General features: G+C 49.1%; 2 protein-coding genes across 2 annotated transcripts in view; one reads left to right on the top strand and one right to left on the bottom strand.

Annotated features, from left to right (window-relative positions):
- LOC149445490 (uncharacterized) overlaps positions 1 to 17,079 on the top strand; it is an 82,564-nt gene that overhangs the window by 27,262 nt on the left and 38,223 nt on the right. The gene's annotated exons all lie outside the window — the stretch shown is intronic.
- Positions 1 to 17,079, bottom strand: part of LOC149445491 (uncharacterized) — a 28,790-nt gene that overhangs the window by 9,681 nt on the left and 2,030 nt on the right. The window lies entirely within an intron of this gene.

Below are 17,079 nucleotides of genomic sequence, written 5' to 3' on the forward strand. Positions count from 1 at the left end.
AGTCATATATTTCTGTCCCCCTTGGTGGGAGTGGAGGTGACCCCTCTATAAGGATCTACAGTCCATACACACCCAGCACAAGGCCGGGGTTACACTACCAGACGCTTCTCGGGGCTGCAGTTCCTCTGAGCTCCACAAGGTGGGGATCTCACTTCTACCCAGACAGGAAGTCTCTATGGAAGACAGGAAGTGGTGTCAATTACAGACAGCACATTTTAGAGGAGAGGTAAATCAGGAGGAAGCAGAGAGTTGACATTCCTGGATCTGGCGGCAGAGGAGGTAATACGTAGATGAACCCCTTCAGGGGGAGGAGTTGATGATAATATATTTGCCCCCAAAGCTGGCCTACATGGTTCAGTTTTATCGTTCAGCCAGCGGGATGACCATAAAAATTGAAGTGATTCCCCCATCCACACATTGGAGGTGGATGGGGGAATCCTCCCCGCTGCACTCTTGTATTCTGACAATTGGGGGACTCCTCCGCTCTCAGAATACACAGATCAGCACTGAAGCTATTGGCTGCAGCCGCTGGGGGAGTGGCTTTTATCCGGCAGTGGCCACACATGGATGGAAATGTGAGCGATCCCTGCTGAACCAGCTGAATTTCCATGGATCTATGGTCACCTTCAGTGACTTCCTCCCCTCCCCCTCATCTCCTTCATGATGGAAGTCATGCTGAGATCATCTCCCATTGGCTGAGCAATATTCTCGTCTGTTGCTTGCCCTGACCTTTCTCCTGATTCCTGGATCTCCTCCTCATCTCTCCTCCATATCCTCTTACACAGCTTTTCTCCACACCTGCAGTGACCCTGGGGGGAGGAAACTTGGCACCAGCACGCCGCCAAATCCATCCCCACCATTAGGGGCTCTGGAGACAATTGTCTGCTATTTACACTCCGTTCCTCCGCACGTCACCTGATCACATGACAGCTTACTTCCACAGATTCCGGACAGATTTCTGGATGGTAAAGGTCAAAGGTCACTCTTCAGTTTAGGAGAGGTAGGACGCATCCAGGAACAATGATTTAGTTTGTATGGAAGCCTCATATAGAGGACCCCTCAAATCTCCCCATCCAAATGTCCCTCCATCCAGAGTCTATATGTCCTATGACATCACACTGACCTCACAGCTCCTCCTCCCAATGTCCCTCCATCCAGAGTCAGAGAATCCTATGACATCACACTGACCTCACAGCTCCTCCCCCAATGTCCTCCATCCAGAGTCAGAGAATCCTATGACATCGCACTGACCTCACAGCTCCTCCTCCCAATGTCCCTCCATCCAGAGTCAGAGAATCCTATGACATCGCACTGACCTCACAGCTCCTCCTCCCAATGTCCCTCCATCCAGAGTCAGAGAATCCTATGACATCACACTGACCTCACAGCTCCTCCCCCAATGTCCTCCATCCAGAGTCAGAGAATCCTATGACATCACACTGACCTCACAGCTCCTCCTCCCAATGTCCCTCCATCCAGAGTCAGAGAATCCTATGACATCACACTGACCTCACAGCTCCTCCTCCCAATGTCCCTCCATCCAGAGTCAGAGAATCCTATGACATCACACTGACCTCACAGCTCCTCCTCCCAATGTCCCTCCATCCAGAGTCAGAGAATCCTATGACATCACACTGACCTCACAGCTCCTCCTCCCAATGTCCCTCCATCCAGTTTATTTTTCTTTTTTTTCCAGTGCTCTTAGGATGTGGGCGGACCCTTTACATCCTCACAGCCAAAGCAGAACTGTTGATCCTTCATTTTATGTAATGATGTCAGAATTCTTATACCTCGGGCTTGACTAAAACACAGACCTGACCGGAGAGGTGAGGAGGATTCTGGGAATATCATTTGATGTGACTATTTGTGTTCAGATGTAGAGTTTTCCTCCTGTGAAGTCTGGAGATCATATGACATCACATTGCCTCCACCTCCCTCCCTGATAGAAGAGAGAAAGAAGAAGAAGATTCTAGAAGTCACCAGAGAGATCACTGAGCTGCTGACAGGAGAGGTGAGCGGTGCCGGGAATTCTGGGACATTCTCCAGTAACAGACAAGGGATGTGTCTGGATGGTGACTGTATCATTGTGTGTGTCAGGTTCCTATAAGGTGTCAGGGTGTCACTGTCTATTTCTCCATGGAGGAGTGGGAGTATTTAGAAGGACACAAGGATCTCTACAAGGACGTCATGATGGACAATCAGCCGCCCCTCACATCACCGGGTAAGAGGAGACTTTATTGTAAAGGAGAGAGCAGTACGGAGGATCCACCTAGATCCCCCATCATCTGATAAACACATAGAAACAATGGATTCAGTCAGTGTGTGTGTTTCCTACAGATGGATCCAGTCATGGGAACCCACCAGAGAGATGTCCCCGTCCTCTGTATTCCCGGGATTCCACACAGGAAGGTCACACCATCCCTCACCATCATCAGGTAGATGATGACAATTATTGGTAGTTGTGATTTATACACAGCATGTTTGTTACAATGAATGTTTTATTATATCTTTCAGAGTGGAATCCTCGGGGATGATAATATTGATGTTAAAGAAGAGTATAAAGAGGAGGATGAGGAGTATGGAGTGATGGAGGAGTTTTCAGAAGGACACAAGGATATGATGGAGCCACCTAATACCAGGAACCCACCAGAGAGATGTCCCCGTCCTCTGTATTCCTGGGATTCCACACAGGAAGGTCACACCATCCCTCACCATTACAAGGTTGGTGGGATGGAGAATCTAGAACATGGACTTGTAGAGACTATGGGGTCCAATCACAAAGCGGTATCTTCCCGTATCCCAGTATGTAGTAAGATGCTGCATTCTGTTTTTTAGTAGTGAATCCTGCGGGTAATTTACCACTGGTGTCCATAGCAACACTTGTAAATAGCTTGTTGTTATGGAGAGGGCAGCCGTCAGTGTACCCAACAACCAGTAAACAAGGAGCAGACGGCTGCCAAGTTCCAGGTCTGGTATGGATTTTGAGGGGAACCCCGATGACAAAATAATACAAAAAGTGTGGTTTCCCCTCCAAAATCAATACCAGACCCTTAGTGAGTGCCCACCTTCCTCCTGAACCATACCAGGCCACATACCCTCAACATTGGGTGGGTGCTTCAGGGCAGGGACGCTCTGCCCTCCCAAAAGCACCTTGTCCCCATGTTGATGGGGACAGGGGTCCCTTCCCCACAACCCTGGGCATTGTAGTGTAGTGTAAAAAATCACTTGAAGATATTTTTGACAAAACAAAAATAAAGAACAATATCCCCCTGATGTAGATCCATCGATGATCCAATCACAATACTCGCTGTCATCGCTGACTCAAAGAAAAAACAAAGCTCTCCTCCTGCTGTCTGACAGCTCCGCCACCTCCCACTTCTAAATAAACTAAGGAGCGCTACCACCCTGTGACATCACTGGGTGGCCTTGCCCTCTTGTGACGTCACCAATACAACATGCCCCGGTCAGTGACGTCACCAATACAACATGCCCCGGTCAGTGACGTCACCAATACAACATGCCCCGGTCAGTGACATCACCGAGTGGCACCGTCCCTTAGTATATTTAGTGGCAGGAGGCAGCAGAGCTGTCAGACAGGGGGGAGTCTTCATTGGGAGCAGAGCTTTTCTTTCCGAGTCAGCGGTGACAGCGATCATCGTGATTGATGATGGATCTACACCGGGGGGACATTTTGCTTTAGTTTTGCTTTTTTAATAAAGGACTTGTCAAAAACTGCCTGCTGTCTTTAACAGAATACTTTTTGGGGGTGAATAATTAGGGGTACCATGTACCCCATACTCATTCACATGGGGTGAGGGATCTGAGGGCCTCCTTGTTATATTTTGTAAGTCCTCTGCCTGCAAACCCCCACAGCCACTAGCCTGGGTTGTGGGGAAAAATCGCTTGTCCCCATCAACATGGACAAGGTGCTCTGGGGGAGCAAAGCCCCCCTGCCCCAGAGCATCCACTGCATGTTAAGGGCACGTGGCCTGGTATGTTTCAGGAGGGGGGGTCGCTTGCTCATTCCCCCCATTCCTGACCTGCTGGGCTGCATGCTCAGATAGGGGTCTGGTATGTATTTCTTTCATTTTGGCAAGGGGTCCCCCTCAAAATCCATACTAGACCCCCCAAAGGGGGGGGACCCCACGCCATTTTCTTAATATTTCATTGCCGGTAATTCTTTTTTTTAGATTTATTGGTTGGTTAGGATGCAGCGGCCGCTCGCTCCCTAACAACCATGTTGTTTACTGGTTGTTAAGGATGCCAGCGGCCGCCCACTCTTTACCAAGCAGTACACATTTCCTGAATGCCGCATGTCTCCACCACTAATTAATGACCGCATGCATTTCATTCTTTATTTCCTTCTGTGAATGTAACGCCTGTTCATGCGGTATTTACTGAGCGTGTTCAGTGTTTGTGGTCAATACCGCAACACGGGATAGGAAATGGACAGTTTCAGGATGGCATGCGGTATTTAGGGGAAATGTACCGACATATCACATGTGATCTGCTTCTGTGAAGGGAGACAATGTGTGGATTTTGTGTGTGATGTCACAATCATAAATCTTACATTTTACAGATGATATTTTCTCTCATTTCCTTGATTTAGAGTGGAGATCCAATCGATATAGAATTTGAGGTGAAAGCAGAAGAAGAAGAGGCGTATGTGAGGGATGATCAGCAGTCTATGGAGGAGGATGGAATAACGGGGACATTTATAGAGGAGGACACTCCTACAGAGATCAGCACAGGTGGGTCATGAACACTAAATCCATTCCTCCACCCATACTGCTCACTGATTGGTCCAGAGTAGGGCGGGGACTGGGTGATATCAGCCTGTAATCCCCTGGTCACTTTCCTGAGCTGTGTTCCCCGTCCTGTATTCCTGGATTTCTCTCGGATAATCTTCCTTCTCTGTGCTGCAGACACAATTTATGTATCTAGACTGGATTTATGGGGATTCTGGGGTTCAGCTGGCAGCAAAATGTAGATTTTCAGCACAGGAGAGAATCTAACTAGGCCCCTGGGGCATATGGTTTGAGTCTCCTTCCCCATGCCCGGGTCTAGTAAGATCTCTGACCGTACAATTCTCCCAGGGTTCCTTGCTCTGTGGTGTGCTGGCTGTGCCGGGTGGAGGGATATGTCTGTAGTGTCTCAGACCCAAGTCACTGAGTGCAGTCTCAGGAGATGGGAGGCAGCGGTGTGGGATCTCTGCAACTTGTCTACAGTAAACATTTAATCTTCCACTGATTACTGAATACAAATATTATAAATTATACAGTGCAGGGGTCAGTACTCATATTGCACTTTGCATACTTCTGACCCCTGCACTATATACTCTGTTGTACATTACATAGTCCTGACCTCTGCACTATATACTCTATGTTGTACATTACATACCCCTGACCCCTGCAGTCCAGTCTTCATCTTGGTTGTTCTCCCCCCATCCTCACTCTCTGACCTCTGGTGGGGCTCAGCCCCGCTGTTCTTCATGACTAAATCATGGACTAAATAAGGAAGTGCAGTACTTCTTGTGTTGGGAAGATGGCGATGAGTGATAGAGGGGGTGGCGACCCTCGTCCTATAATCCCCTCATCACTGTCCCTCCTATAAAAGACAGTTCTGGTTGTTTCCTCACTCTCTGACTAAGGTCCATGAATAAAGAACTGACCTGGTAGGAGATCAGAGGAGCCATTTCCTAGTTCCCTTGAGGGTGGAATTGTAAGCTGCTCAGAGACCAAGCTGCCTGGTGTGGGCGGAGTCCTGGTTTGGGGGAACCAATCAGCTCCTGTCTAGTAATCCTCTTTGTCTTTGTATTTTAGTCCATGGCCGGGAGATGAGGAAAACCTCCGAGGATTGTCTCACTTTGTCTCCAGACTGGAAAGTAGAAGATGAGGACATCACACAGTATAGTCCAGGAAAAATCCCGGCTCCCTCCAATGTCCATCCGGCACCACCCAGTGTAGATGGACCATCGGATTCCTCGTATCCTGAGGAACCTCAGACTGTGCGGGACCGGGCCGGCCTTCCAAAAGGGAAGACGCTCTCCTGTGCTGAGTGCGGGAAGAGGTTCTATTATAAATCCCATCTTAATGAGCATAACAGATCTCACACAGGTGAAAAACCATACTCCTGTCCTGAGTGCGGGAAATGTTTTTCACAAAAGTCTAATCTTAAAACACATCAAAGGCGTCACACAGCTGAGAAGCCATATTCCTGTCCTGAGTGCGGGAAGGGTTTCCATTATAAATCGAAACTAAATGAGCATAAAAGATCTCACACAGGGGAGAAGAAACATTCTTGCCCTGAAGATGACAACATCACACAGTATAGTCCAAGAAAAAATCCGGTTCCCTCCAATGTCCATCCGACACCCCCCAGTGTAGATGGACCATCGGATTCCTCGTATCCTGAGGAATCTCAGACTGTGCGGGATCGGGCCAGCCTTCCAACAAGAAAGAGCTTCTCCTGTACTGAGTGCGGGAAATGTTTCAGTTCTACATCCAATCTTAATGTGCATAAAAGATCTCACACGGGGGAGAAACCGTATTCCTGTCCTGAGTGCGGGAAATGTTTTTCACAGAAGGCCAATCTTTACAATCATCAGAGATCTCACACGGGTGAGAAGCCGTATTCCTGTCCTGAGTGCGGGAAATATTTTTCAGAAAAGTCCAATCTTTACAAACATCAGAGATCTCACACTGGTGAGAAGCCGTATTCCTGTCCTGAGTGCGGGAAATGTTTTTCACGGAAGTCACATCTTTCCAAACATCAGAGATCTTATGCAGGGGAGAAGATGTATTCCTGTCTTGAGTGTGGGAAATGTTTTTTACGGAAGTTGCATCTTTCCACACATCAGAGATCTCACACAGGGAGAAAGCTATATTCCTGTCCTGAGTGTGGGAAATGCTTTTCACAGAAGTCAAGTCTTCACACACATCAGAGATCTCACATTGTGGAGAAGCTGTAATCCTGTCCTGAGTGCGGGAAATGTTTTTCACGGAAGTTGCATCTTTTCAAACATCAGAGATTTCACACAGGGGAGAAGGTAATGCCAGAAACATCATGGGATGCAGAGGGAGTTCAGAGTCAGACAGCAAGGCCCATGAGAGAATGATATTCAGGGGTCATTCGGAAGAGGGTCCAGCAGGACCACGTGTGGGAAAATTTAGTTGGGTTGTCCTGAGATGAAACAATCAACTGTTCCATCTCAGCAATTCTACATAGACGTATGAGCCAATCTCGCACTGTGGGGGGGTGAACAGACCCCCAGAAGACCGGTAGGCAAAGTTTAGCCACATTGAGCATATGCATAGCCAGAGATTTGAAATATAGACGTTTGGTAAACGTAGAGTGGTGGAGGAGTTGGGCCGGAGAGAACTCAATATCAAGGGTAGATACCGAGGAAGTAATCCCATGTACCTCCTGCCAAAAGGGCTGAACCATAGGGCAGTCCCACCAAATATGAAGAAGAGATCCAACAGGAGCCCCACATCTCCAGCAAGTGCTAGGTTTAGATGGATAAAAATGATGGATTCTAGAAGGTGTATTGTACCAACGTGTCGCCAACTTGTATCTGTTTTCTTGAGTCGAAACATTCAAGGAGCACTTATGAGAAAAGGTAAAGATCTGATCCCATTCAGAGGAAGAAAAGTCAATGTTTAAGTCTCTTTTCCATGCTTGGCAGGTCGGAAGAGAGTCAGAGGTTCTATCACCAAGAAGGAGCAGATATGTACATGACACTAGATGCCTCCATGTCTCGGCCTTTGAACAGATTAACTCAAAAGAGGTGAGAGGGCGGACCCATTTATGGCGATATGCGGGAGAGAGAAGAAAGTGCCTAATTTGAAGATAAGCCCGGAAGGGGAAGGAGTGATCTCCCATAATACTTGTCAAGGAAGAACAAGACTTCAGCTGACCTTTGTGACAAAAATGGTTCGCCAATACTTGACTATGTGGCCAGTGTGCTGATGGAAAGGACTTGTGCATACCTAGAGGAAAGACTGGATTGAGGCGGAGAGAAGTTAGTGGGTTGGGGGCGTCCGAATTGGAGGCTGATTTACAGGCTAAACGGAAGATTCTAAGGGAAAGTCCGATAATTGGATGTAGGAGGAGGTCTTGAGGAATGTGTTTGGTCAGGATCCACAGGATCGATGCTAAGTGGGAGGAGGAGTAGGAGTGTTCTAGTTGGACCCACGCTTTGGTGGTAGAATGAATATTCCAAATGATTATCCTAGTGAGATGGCAGGCCCAATGATAAAGTTGTAGGTCTGGTAGTCCAATCTCTCCTTTGGATTTGGGGAGCACAAGTTGAGAGAAAGCTAGGCGTGGGTGCTTGTGATTCCAGAGAAAGAGAGAGCACAATCGTCTGCATGAGACAAAAAAGGCGGGTGGTAGATGGATAGGTAAGGTTTGAAATAGGTAGAGGAGGCGCGGGAGGATATTCATTTTTAGTATTGCCGCCCTACCTAACCAGGAGAAGCATGGGCGATGCCACCTAGTTAGGTCTGCTCGGATGGCACCAAGGATTGGAAGGAAATTTTTGACGTAAAGATCAGAGAGGTTACTCGTAAGCTGTATTCCCAGATAGGTAAGGGAGTTCCTTTCCCATCGAAATGGAAACTGTGACTGACAAAAGGAAAACAGGTCTGGAGGAAGAGTAATGTTTAAGGCATAGGATTTGGAATGATTCATTTTAAGATTCGAAATGTATTGAAAAAAGGACAAATCTTTAAGCAGGTTGGGCAAGGTAATCCGAGGCTCCGTCAGAAACAAACGAATGTCGTCTGCGTAAGCAGCAAGTTTGTATTCCTTATTCACCACAGAACTACCCCTGATATCCGGGTTCAAGCGGAGTTTACGAAGCAATGGCTCTAATGAAATTACAAAAAGAAGTGGGGAGAGAGGGCAACCTTGACGCATTCCATTCCCGAGAGGGAAGGGGTGGGACAAATGCCTATTCACACGGACTTGTGCCTTTGGACCAGAGTATAGTGCCATAATAAAATTGAGCATAATGTCCCATAATCCAATCACCTGTAGGGATGCCCATAAGTAATCCCAGGACACCCTATCAAATATCTTCTCGGCATCTAGGGAAAGAAAAAATCTGGGACTGTGAGAGTTATGAAGTCGGTGGAGAAGGTTGAGGGCCTTGATGGTGTTGTCCCTCCCTTCCCTACCTGGGATGAAGCCCACTTGGTCAAGATCAATCAGAGAGGGTAACAAGGGAAGGAGACGGGTGGCTAAAATCTTTGCATATATTTTATTGTCCACATTTAAAAGAGAAATGGGCCTATAATTGGTAACCAACATCACATCTTTACCTTCTTTGGGAATAACAGTAATATAGGCCTCCAAAAGACGATGATGTTGCGTGGGGGTTGAAGAGAAGGTGTTGAAGGCAGAGAGGAAGAGCCCACTCAGAATATCTATAAACTCCTTGTAATATGCTACTAAAAAACCATCGGGGCCCGGGCTTTTACCAGGTTTCATTTGCTTGACAGCTCGGGAGAGTTCCTCTACCGTGATGTGATGTTCCAAATCCTGAACAGTATCTTCAGGTAAAGCGGAAGGGCTATAGAGGTGAAGAAAGTCAGAGACCAAGGTGGCTTTAGCCTTTTTGGCCTTGGAAGGGCGACGTTCCGGAGGAGGATTGTATAATGTTTTGTAGTATTGCTCAAAGTGAGATGCTATATCTGCATTTGAAGTAGCCAGAGAGCCATCCGAGCCCCTAATCTTAGGGACCGTTAAACTTGACTTTTCCGTCTGGAGGGATCTGGCCTAGAATCTCCCGCTTTTGTTTTCAAACTCATAAAAAAGTTTTTGAGACAAAATGAATCTGCGTTTAACTCCCCCAACATATTATTAGTGTACTATGTGAGGGGTGGTGTCATACAAATACCGGAGATCACACCCCCCCAACATATTATTAGTGTACTATGTGAGGGGCGGTGTCATACAAATACCGGAGATCACCCCCCCCCAACATATTATTAGTGTGCTATGTGAGGGGCGGTGTCATACAAATACCGGAGATCACCCCCCCCCAACATATTATTGGTGTACTATGTGAGGGGCGGTGTCATACAAATACCGGAGATCACACCCCCAACATATTATTAGTGTACTATGTGAGGGGCGGTGTCATACAAATACCGGAGATCACCCCCCCCAACATATTATTAGTGTGCTATGTGAGGGGCGGTGTCATACAAATACCGGAGATCACACCCCCCCAACATATTATTAGTGTACTATGTGAGGGGCGGTGTCATACAAATACCGGAGATCACCCCCCCCCAACATATTATTAGTGTACTATGTGAGGGGTGGTGTCATACAAATACCGGAGATCACACCCCCCCAACATATTATTAGCATGCTATGTGAGGGGCGGTGTCATACAATTACCGGAGATCACACCCCCAACATATTATTAGTGTACTATGTGAGGGGCGGTGTCATACAAATACCGGAGATCACACCCCCAACATATTATTAGTGTACTATGTGAGGGGCGGTGTCATACAAATACCGGAGATCACACCCCCAACATATTATTAGTGTACTATGTGAGGGGCGGTGTCATACAAATACCGGAGATCACACCCCCAACATATTATTAGTGTGCTATGTGAGGGGCGGTGTCATACAAATACCGGAGATCACCCCCCCCCAACGTATTATTAGTGTACTATGTGAGGGGCGGTGTCATACAAATACCGGAGATCACACCCCCCCAACATATTATTAGTGTGCTATGTGAGGGGGGGTGTCATACAAATACCGGAGATGACACTCATACATTTATGAGTTGAAGAACGTAAATTAAATAAAACCATATCATTAATCCAACCATTGATAGAAAACCCAAAATTCCTCATTCAGCCTTTAGATGGCGCTAAGTATCATAGTAATCAGCGCCACCTAGTGTACAAGGGCAACATGTTTCATTTGAAATCAATGGGAAATATTCATCCAGCTCAGCAAATAGACTCCTAACATTCACCATTCCCCATTCACACAGGAGGAATGGACATGAACTCTCACTGAGGGAATTGCTATACAAACATTCTATGAATAGACCCCCAAATGTCAGGAGACGTTTCTATAAAGACGGGAAGTATGGAGCAGAGAAATGAAGAGACCTCCCAGCAATGTTATTACCAGGCTGCAGCTAGGGGGAGCTCTAATGTCACCCCAGCAGAGTGGTCCCATCTAGCCCACATTAACCCTCTCACTGCCAGAGCTGTTTCTGCATGATTTTGCACACATGGGAAAATGCAGATTTTGGTCCTGAAGATGAGATAAACCCCCAAACATCTATTCTGTGACATCAGAGGCCCTGGAGAATAAAATGGTGGTGATTGTTAAGGTGTTCCCCGTACACAGATTCCCCTTCATATCCACCTTTATTTCCTCCTTTCCCCCATTTTCTATGTTGGGATCTTTTCTACAATACTTTGTTATAATAATGGAACACGTTGTGTATTGTATTGTACACCAATAATAATGACTCCGCCCCCACATTCCAGACAAGGGATCTTCCTGACCAATCAGATTCCTTCCTTTATTTCCTGATTCTATGATTACAATCTTGTTAAAAATATAATTACAATAAAAAGTTTATTGAATGAAAAAACAAAATTGTGTTGTGAGTGACAAACGTCTTCATCATAAATTGTTCATAGATGACACATTGAGAGCCTTCCCAGGTCATCAGCATAGAGTGCAGTGGTCAGGAGTATGTCATATACAGCCCTGTGTATAGAGTGCAGTGGTCAGGAGTATGTCATATACAGCCCTGTGTATAGAGTGCAGTGGTCAGGAGTATATCATATACAGCCCTGTGTATAGAGTGCAGTGTGTCAGGAGTATGTCATATACAGCCCTGTGTATAGAGTGCAGTGGTCAGGAGTATATCATATACAGCCCTGTGTATAGAGTGCAGTGTGTCAGGAGTATGTCATATACAGCCCTGTGTATAGAGTGCAGTGGTCAGGAAAATGTCATATACAGCCCTGTGTATAGAGCGCAGTGGTCAGGAGTATGTCATATACAGCCCTGTGTACAGAGCACAGTGGTCAGGAGTATGTCATATACAGCCCTGTGTATAGAGTACAGTGGTCAGGAGTATGTCATATACAGCCCTGTGTACAGAGTGCAGTGGTCAGGAACATGTCATATACAGCCCTGTGTACTCACCCAATCAGCTGCTTTCTTCATTTAGAGGTAGGTGATCAGGGGGCGGGTCTGTGACATCATCCTCTTCTAAGCCCCTCCAATCTGACCGTGCCCATTACTCTCCATGGCATGCCGAGCAGAACTTGGTTTTCATGTGTCTGCGTTGGGCTGATTTGTGGTCACCATGGATTGAATTATTAGGTGTAAACCAGGCAGATGGCTTGTTCTGGGGATTGTCAGTGATCACATGTCCTGTTATATGGATTCAATATCCATCACTCAAACAGGGGCACCCACTACCCACCAAGGACTGCAAACCACCAAGGACCCTAGGCTACTATCCCACCTGGGATTGCAAGTCCATCACCCCTCCAGGGACTACCAGCCCACCACCCTGCCCTCCAGCACGCTATCCCTCTGGAGAAATTCCGGCGACCCAACACCTCCTGACGCCGGGCCCTCATCCCGAAGCTGTGCACTCAACACCTCCCGACGCCGGGCCTCCAGCGCCCCTGATGTGGGGGGCCTACAACACCTCCAATCACCATGTCCCACGGCTCATCCACCACTATGCCCACCGACGCCATGCCACAACACCCACGAACGCTGGCCTACAGCACCCACAGACTGCAACCAGCCAGCTGCCCACCACTCCCTCTCCCCTCCTACGATTGGACACCGATGAACTCCATCATGGCATAACGGACTCTCCCCATCCTCATGTCCTGACCGAAGCCTCCCTCCTATCTGACCCGATCAGCATTCTGCCCACCCTAACATGCCACCTGCACTCCTCCTCCTCGTTCTCTCCTCCATCCCCAAACTTGCCTCCCTCTACCCCCCTACTCCCCCAAAACAGCTCTACATCGCACCCTCACTTCTTTCCTCCCCCCTCTATGGCTCTCACCACCTCCTCCTAATACTCCACTCCCCCACCGACCCACATGCCACCACCAACAGACCCACGCGCTCCTGCACCTCCCGTTCCCATGCCACCTTCCTCACCCTCCTCCTTCTCCTAACCGCCAGTGACATCTCCCCGAACCCTAACCCTCCATCTCCCCACTCCCCCATCCGGCACCCCCCTACTCACGCCAAAAACCGCAACCCTCTCAATCTCATATCTGTCCCCCTCCTCCCCACATCCACCCCTCCCCTCTCGGTTGCACTCCTGAACACCCGTTCGGTTTGCAACAAGCTCACCGCCATCCATGACCTCTTTGTCTCCCACTCCCTCACCCTCCTAGCGGTCACTGAAACCTGGATCCCAGCCACTGACTCCGCCTCCCCTGCGGCCCTCTCCTATGGAGGCCTCGTCTGGACCCACTCACCCAGACCAAGCGGACGCAGAGGCGGAGGGGTCGGTATGCTCCTACCACCGCTGATCACCTTCCAGGTCCTCCCTAACCCCCCCCTCCCTATCCTTCTCATTTGAGGCCCACTGCATCTGGCTCTTCTCTCCCACCCCCCTAAGGATTGCAGTAATCTATCAGCCTCCTGGTTCCGCATCCCCCTTCCTAGACGACTTTGCCGCCTGACTTCCCTTCTTCCTCTCCTCTGAGCTACCGACCATCATTCTAGGCGACTTCAAAATCCCGATCAACGCCAACAGCCCAGCGACTTCCCAACTCCTCCTCCTAACCTCCTCCTTCGCACTCACACAGCACACTCAGTCCTCCACCCACTCCAACAGAAACACCCTGGACCTCATTTTCTCCCACCTCTGCACCCCCCACGACTTCACTAATTCCCCCTTCTCCCTCTCTGACCACCACCTCCTCACATTCTCCATCTCCCCCTCCCTCAACTCCCCCCCCGAAGCGTCTAACCATCACCCGCAACCTCCTCAATCTGGACCCGACCCATCTCCACAGCTTCAACCCTGGCAAAATGACCACACAAAATGTCTCAAACGACGCAGTCGCGCACTGGAGTGCTTATGGCGCAAAACCAGATCACTCACGCGTTCTCCCTCTATAAAGCCGCCTACCTCGCCTACACCACCTCCCTCCACGCCGCCAAGCAAGCCTATTTCATAACCCTTATCAACACCCTCTCCACCTGTCCTCGCCGGCTCTTCTCCACTTTCAAATCCCTGCTCTCTCCCCCCCACCCCCACCCAGCACCTCACTCACCGCCCACGAGATTGCCAATCACTTCCAAAACAAGATTGTCGCAATCCGTAAGGACATTGTCAACTCGCAATCCACATCTCCACCCAGCCTCCCGCCCTTCTTCAACACCTCAACCGTCCCCTCCCCCGACCTCATGGCCACACTACCCCCCACTATACCTAATGCCCCGCACATCATCACCTCCCTAACACTTCGCTCCCTCAGCCCAACTACCCCCGAGGAGGTCTCTAAGGTCTTCACTGAAGCCCGCCCTACCACCTGCCCCCTGGACCCTGTCCCCTCACAGCTCCTCCAGTCACCCCCCCTCCATCATTCGCTCCCTCACCCACATCTTCAATCTCTCCCTCTCCACTGGCACCTTCCCCTCCCTTCTAAAGCACACACACATCACCCCCATACTCAAAAAACCCTCCCTTGACCCCACCAACCTTAGACCCATATCCTTGTTGCCCTTCACTTCCAAGCTCCTTGAGCGCCTGGTCTACAATCGCCTAAGCGCCCACCTCACTGATAACAACCTCCTTGACCCCCTATAGTCCGGCTACTGCCCCCTGCACTCCACCGAAACCGCCCTACTTAAAATCACCAATGACCTGCTAACTGCCAAAGCCAATGGCCACTATTCTATCCTCCTGCTCCTCAACCTCTCTGCAGCCTTCAACACTGTTGACCACCCCCTCCTCCTTGCCAAACTGCACTCCCTTGGCATCAAGGACGCTGCTCTCTCCTGGTTCTCCTCCTACCTTTCCCAACGCTCCTTCAGCGTCACCTACAACACTGCCACCTCCCCCTCCCTCCCCCTCTCTGTCAGGGTCCCCCAGGGCTCTGTCCTCGGGCCCCTCCTCTTCTCCATCTATACCTCCTCCCTTGGCAAACTTATTCACTCCCACGGCTTCAATTACCACCTCTATGCCGACGACACCCAAATTTACCTCTCCACCCCCCACCTCACCCCCTCACTCTCCACCCGCATTGCCCACCTCCTAAACAACATATCAGACTGGATGTCGCTCCACTTCCTCAAACTTAACCTATCCAAAACCGAGCTCCTGGTCTTCCCCCCACCCCGTGCCCCCCCATCTTCTCCATCACTACAAACAACGCCACCATCTCTCCCACCTCACACGCCAAAGTCCTGGGTGTCACCCTGGACTCCCCCCTCTCCTTCCTACCCCACATCCAACTGCTATCTAGATCTTGCAGACTCCACCTCCGCAACACCTCCAAGATACGCACATTCCTCACCCCAGACACCACCAAACAACTCGTACACTCCCTCATCATCTCACGCCTGGACTACTGCAACTCCCTTCTCACTGGCCTACCCAAACGAGCGCTATCCCCACTCCAGTCTATCCTGAACTCAGCGGCCAGACTCATCCACCTCACCAACCGCTCCACATCTGCCTCCCCCCTCTGCCAATCCCTTCATTGGCTCCCAGTTGCGCAACGCATCAAATTCAAACTGCTAACTCTGACCTACAAAGCCATTCACAATGCCGCCCCAAACTACATAACCGACCTGATACCCAAATACTACCCTACCGCTCCTCACAGGACCTCCTACTCTCTAGCTCCCTGGTCTCCTCCTCCCACGCCCGATTGCAGGACTTCTCCAGGCCTTCCCCCATCCTCTGGAACTCTCCACCCCAATCCATCAGACTGTCGCCTACCCTCCTCACCTTCAGGCGCACCCTGAAAACCCTCCTCTTCAGGGAAGCCTACCCCATTCTCACCTAACACCCGACCTCACCTAACAACTAACCTCCTCCACTCCTCCCACCACTCCATCCCCCACAGCCATCTCCTCCTGTGCCACCTTCCCCTCCCTCCTAGATTGTAAGCTCCAAAGAGCAGGGCCCTCGATCCCCTCATGTATTGTACTGTTACTGTCTTGTCTCATGTCCTGTCCCCCTTGCTACTGTACAGCGCTGAGCACACCCTTTGGCGCTATATAAATACTGTATAATAATAATCCTAACAGGAGTTCTGTCATTTTTCAGGATGTCAGTAAAAACATGTCCTCCGTCAGTAAATGTTCATGTTGTGTCAGTAATAAAAGTCCCGGAGGGTTGGGAACCCTGCAAGGGGGGCAGAGATATGTGACTGCCTAGTCCAGCCTTTCTCAGCCAGGGTTCCTCCAAAGGGTTCTAGGGCTTCCTTGTCACTTCATTGGGCTGTATATGGAAGTGTCACCGACCAGCCGTTTCTGGATACACAGCTTTGTCATCATTGCACACACACACACCATTTTGTTTTTGTTCAATACATTTTTATTAGAATTTCACTTTTAACAAAATTGCAGAAAAAAAACATTCAGGAAATAGTAAACGAAGAAATCCGATTGTTCAGGAAGATCCCAGATGTAGAAAAGATCCCAACATAGAAAATGGGGGAAAGGAGGAAATAAAGGCGGATATGAAGGGGAGTCTGTGTACGGGGAACACCTTAACAATCACCACCATTTTATTCTCCAGGGCCTCTGATGTCACAGAATAGATGTTTGGGGGTTTATCTCATCTTCAGGACCAAAATCTGCATTTTCCCATGTGTGCAAAATCATGCAGAAACAGCTCTGGCAGTGAGAGGGTTAATGTGGGCTAGATGGGATCACTCTGCTGGGGCGACATTAGAGCTCCCCCTAGCTGCAGCCTGGTAATAACATTGCCCTCCATCTATTGGACATAATGGGGGATTTTTCCTGAAATACGGCAATCAATAACAGCAGCACAATACCACATTATGGCCACTAGATGGA

The sequence above is a fragment of the Staurois parvus genome, unplaced genomic scaffold (assembly GCF_062004578.1).
Source record: "Staurois parvus isolate SC_StPar_1 unplaced genomic scaffold, SC_StPar_1.0 ptg000720l, whole genome shotgun sequence".
NCBI classification, from domain to species: Eukaryota; Metazoa; Chordata; class Amphibia; order Anura; family Ranidae; genus Staurois; species Staurois parvus.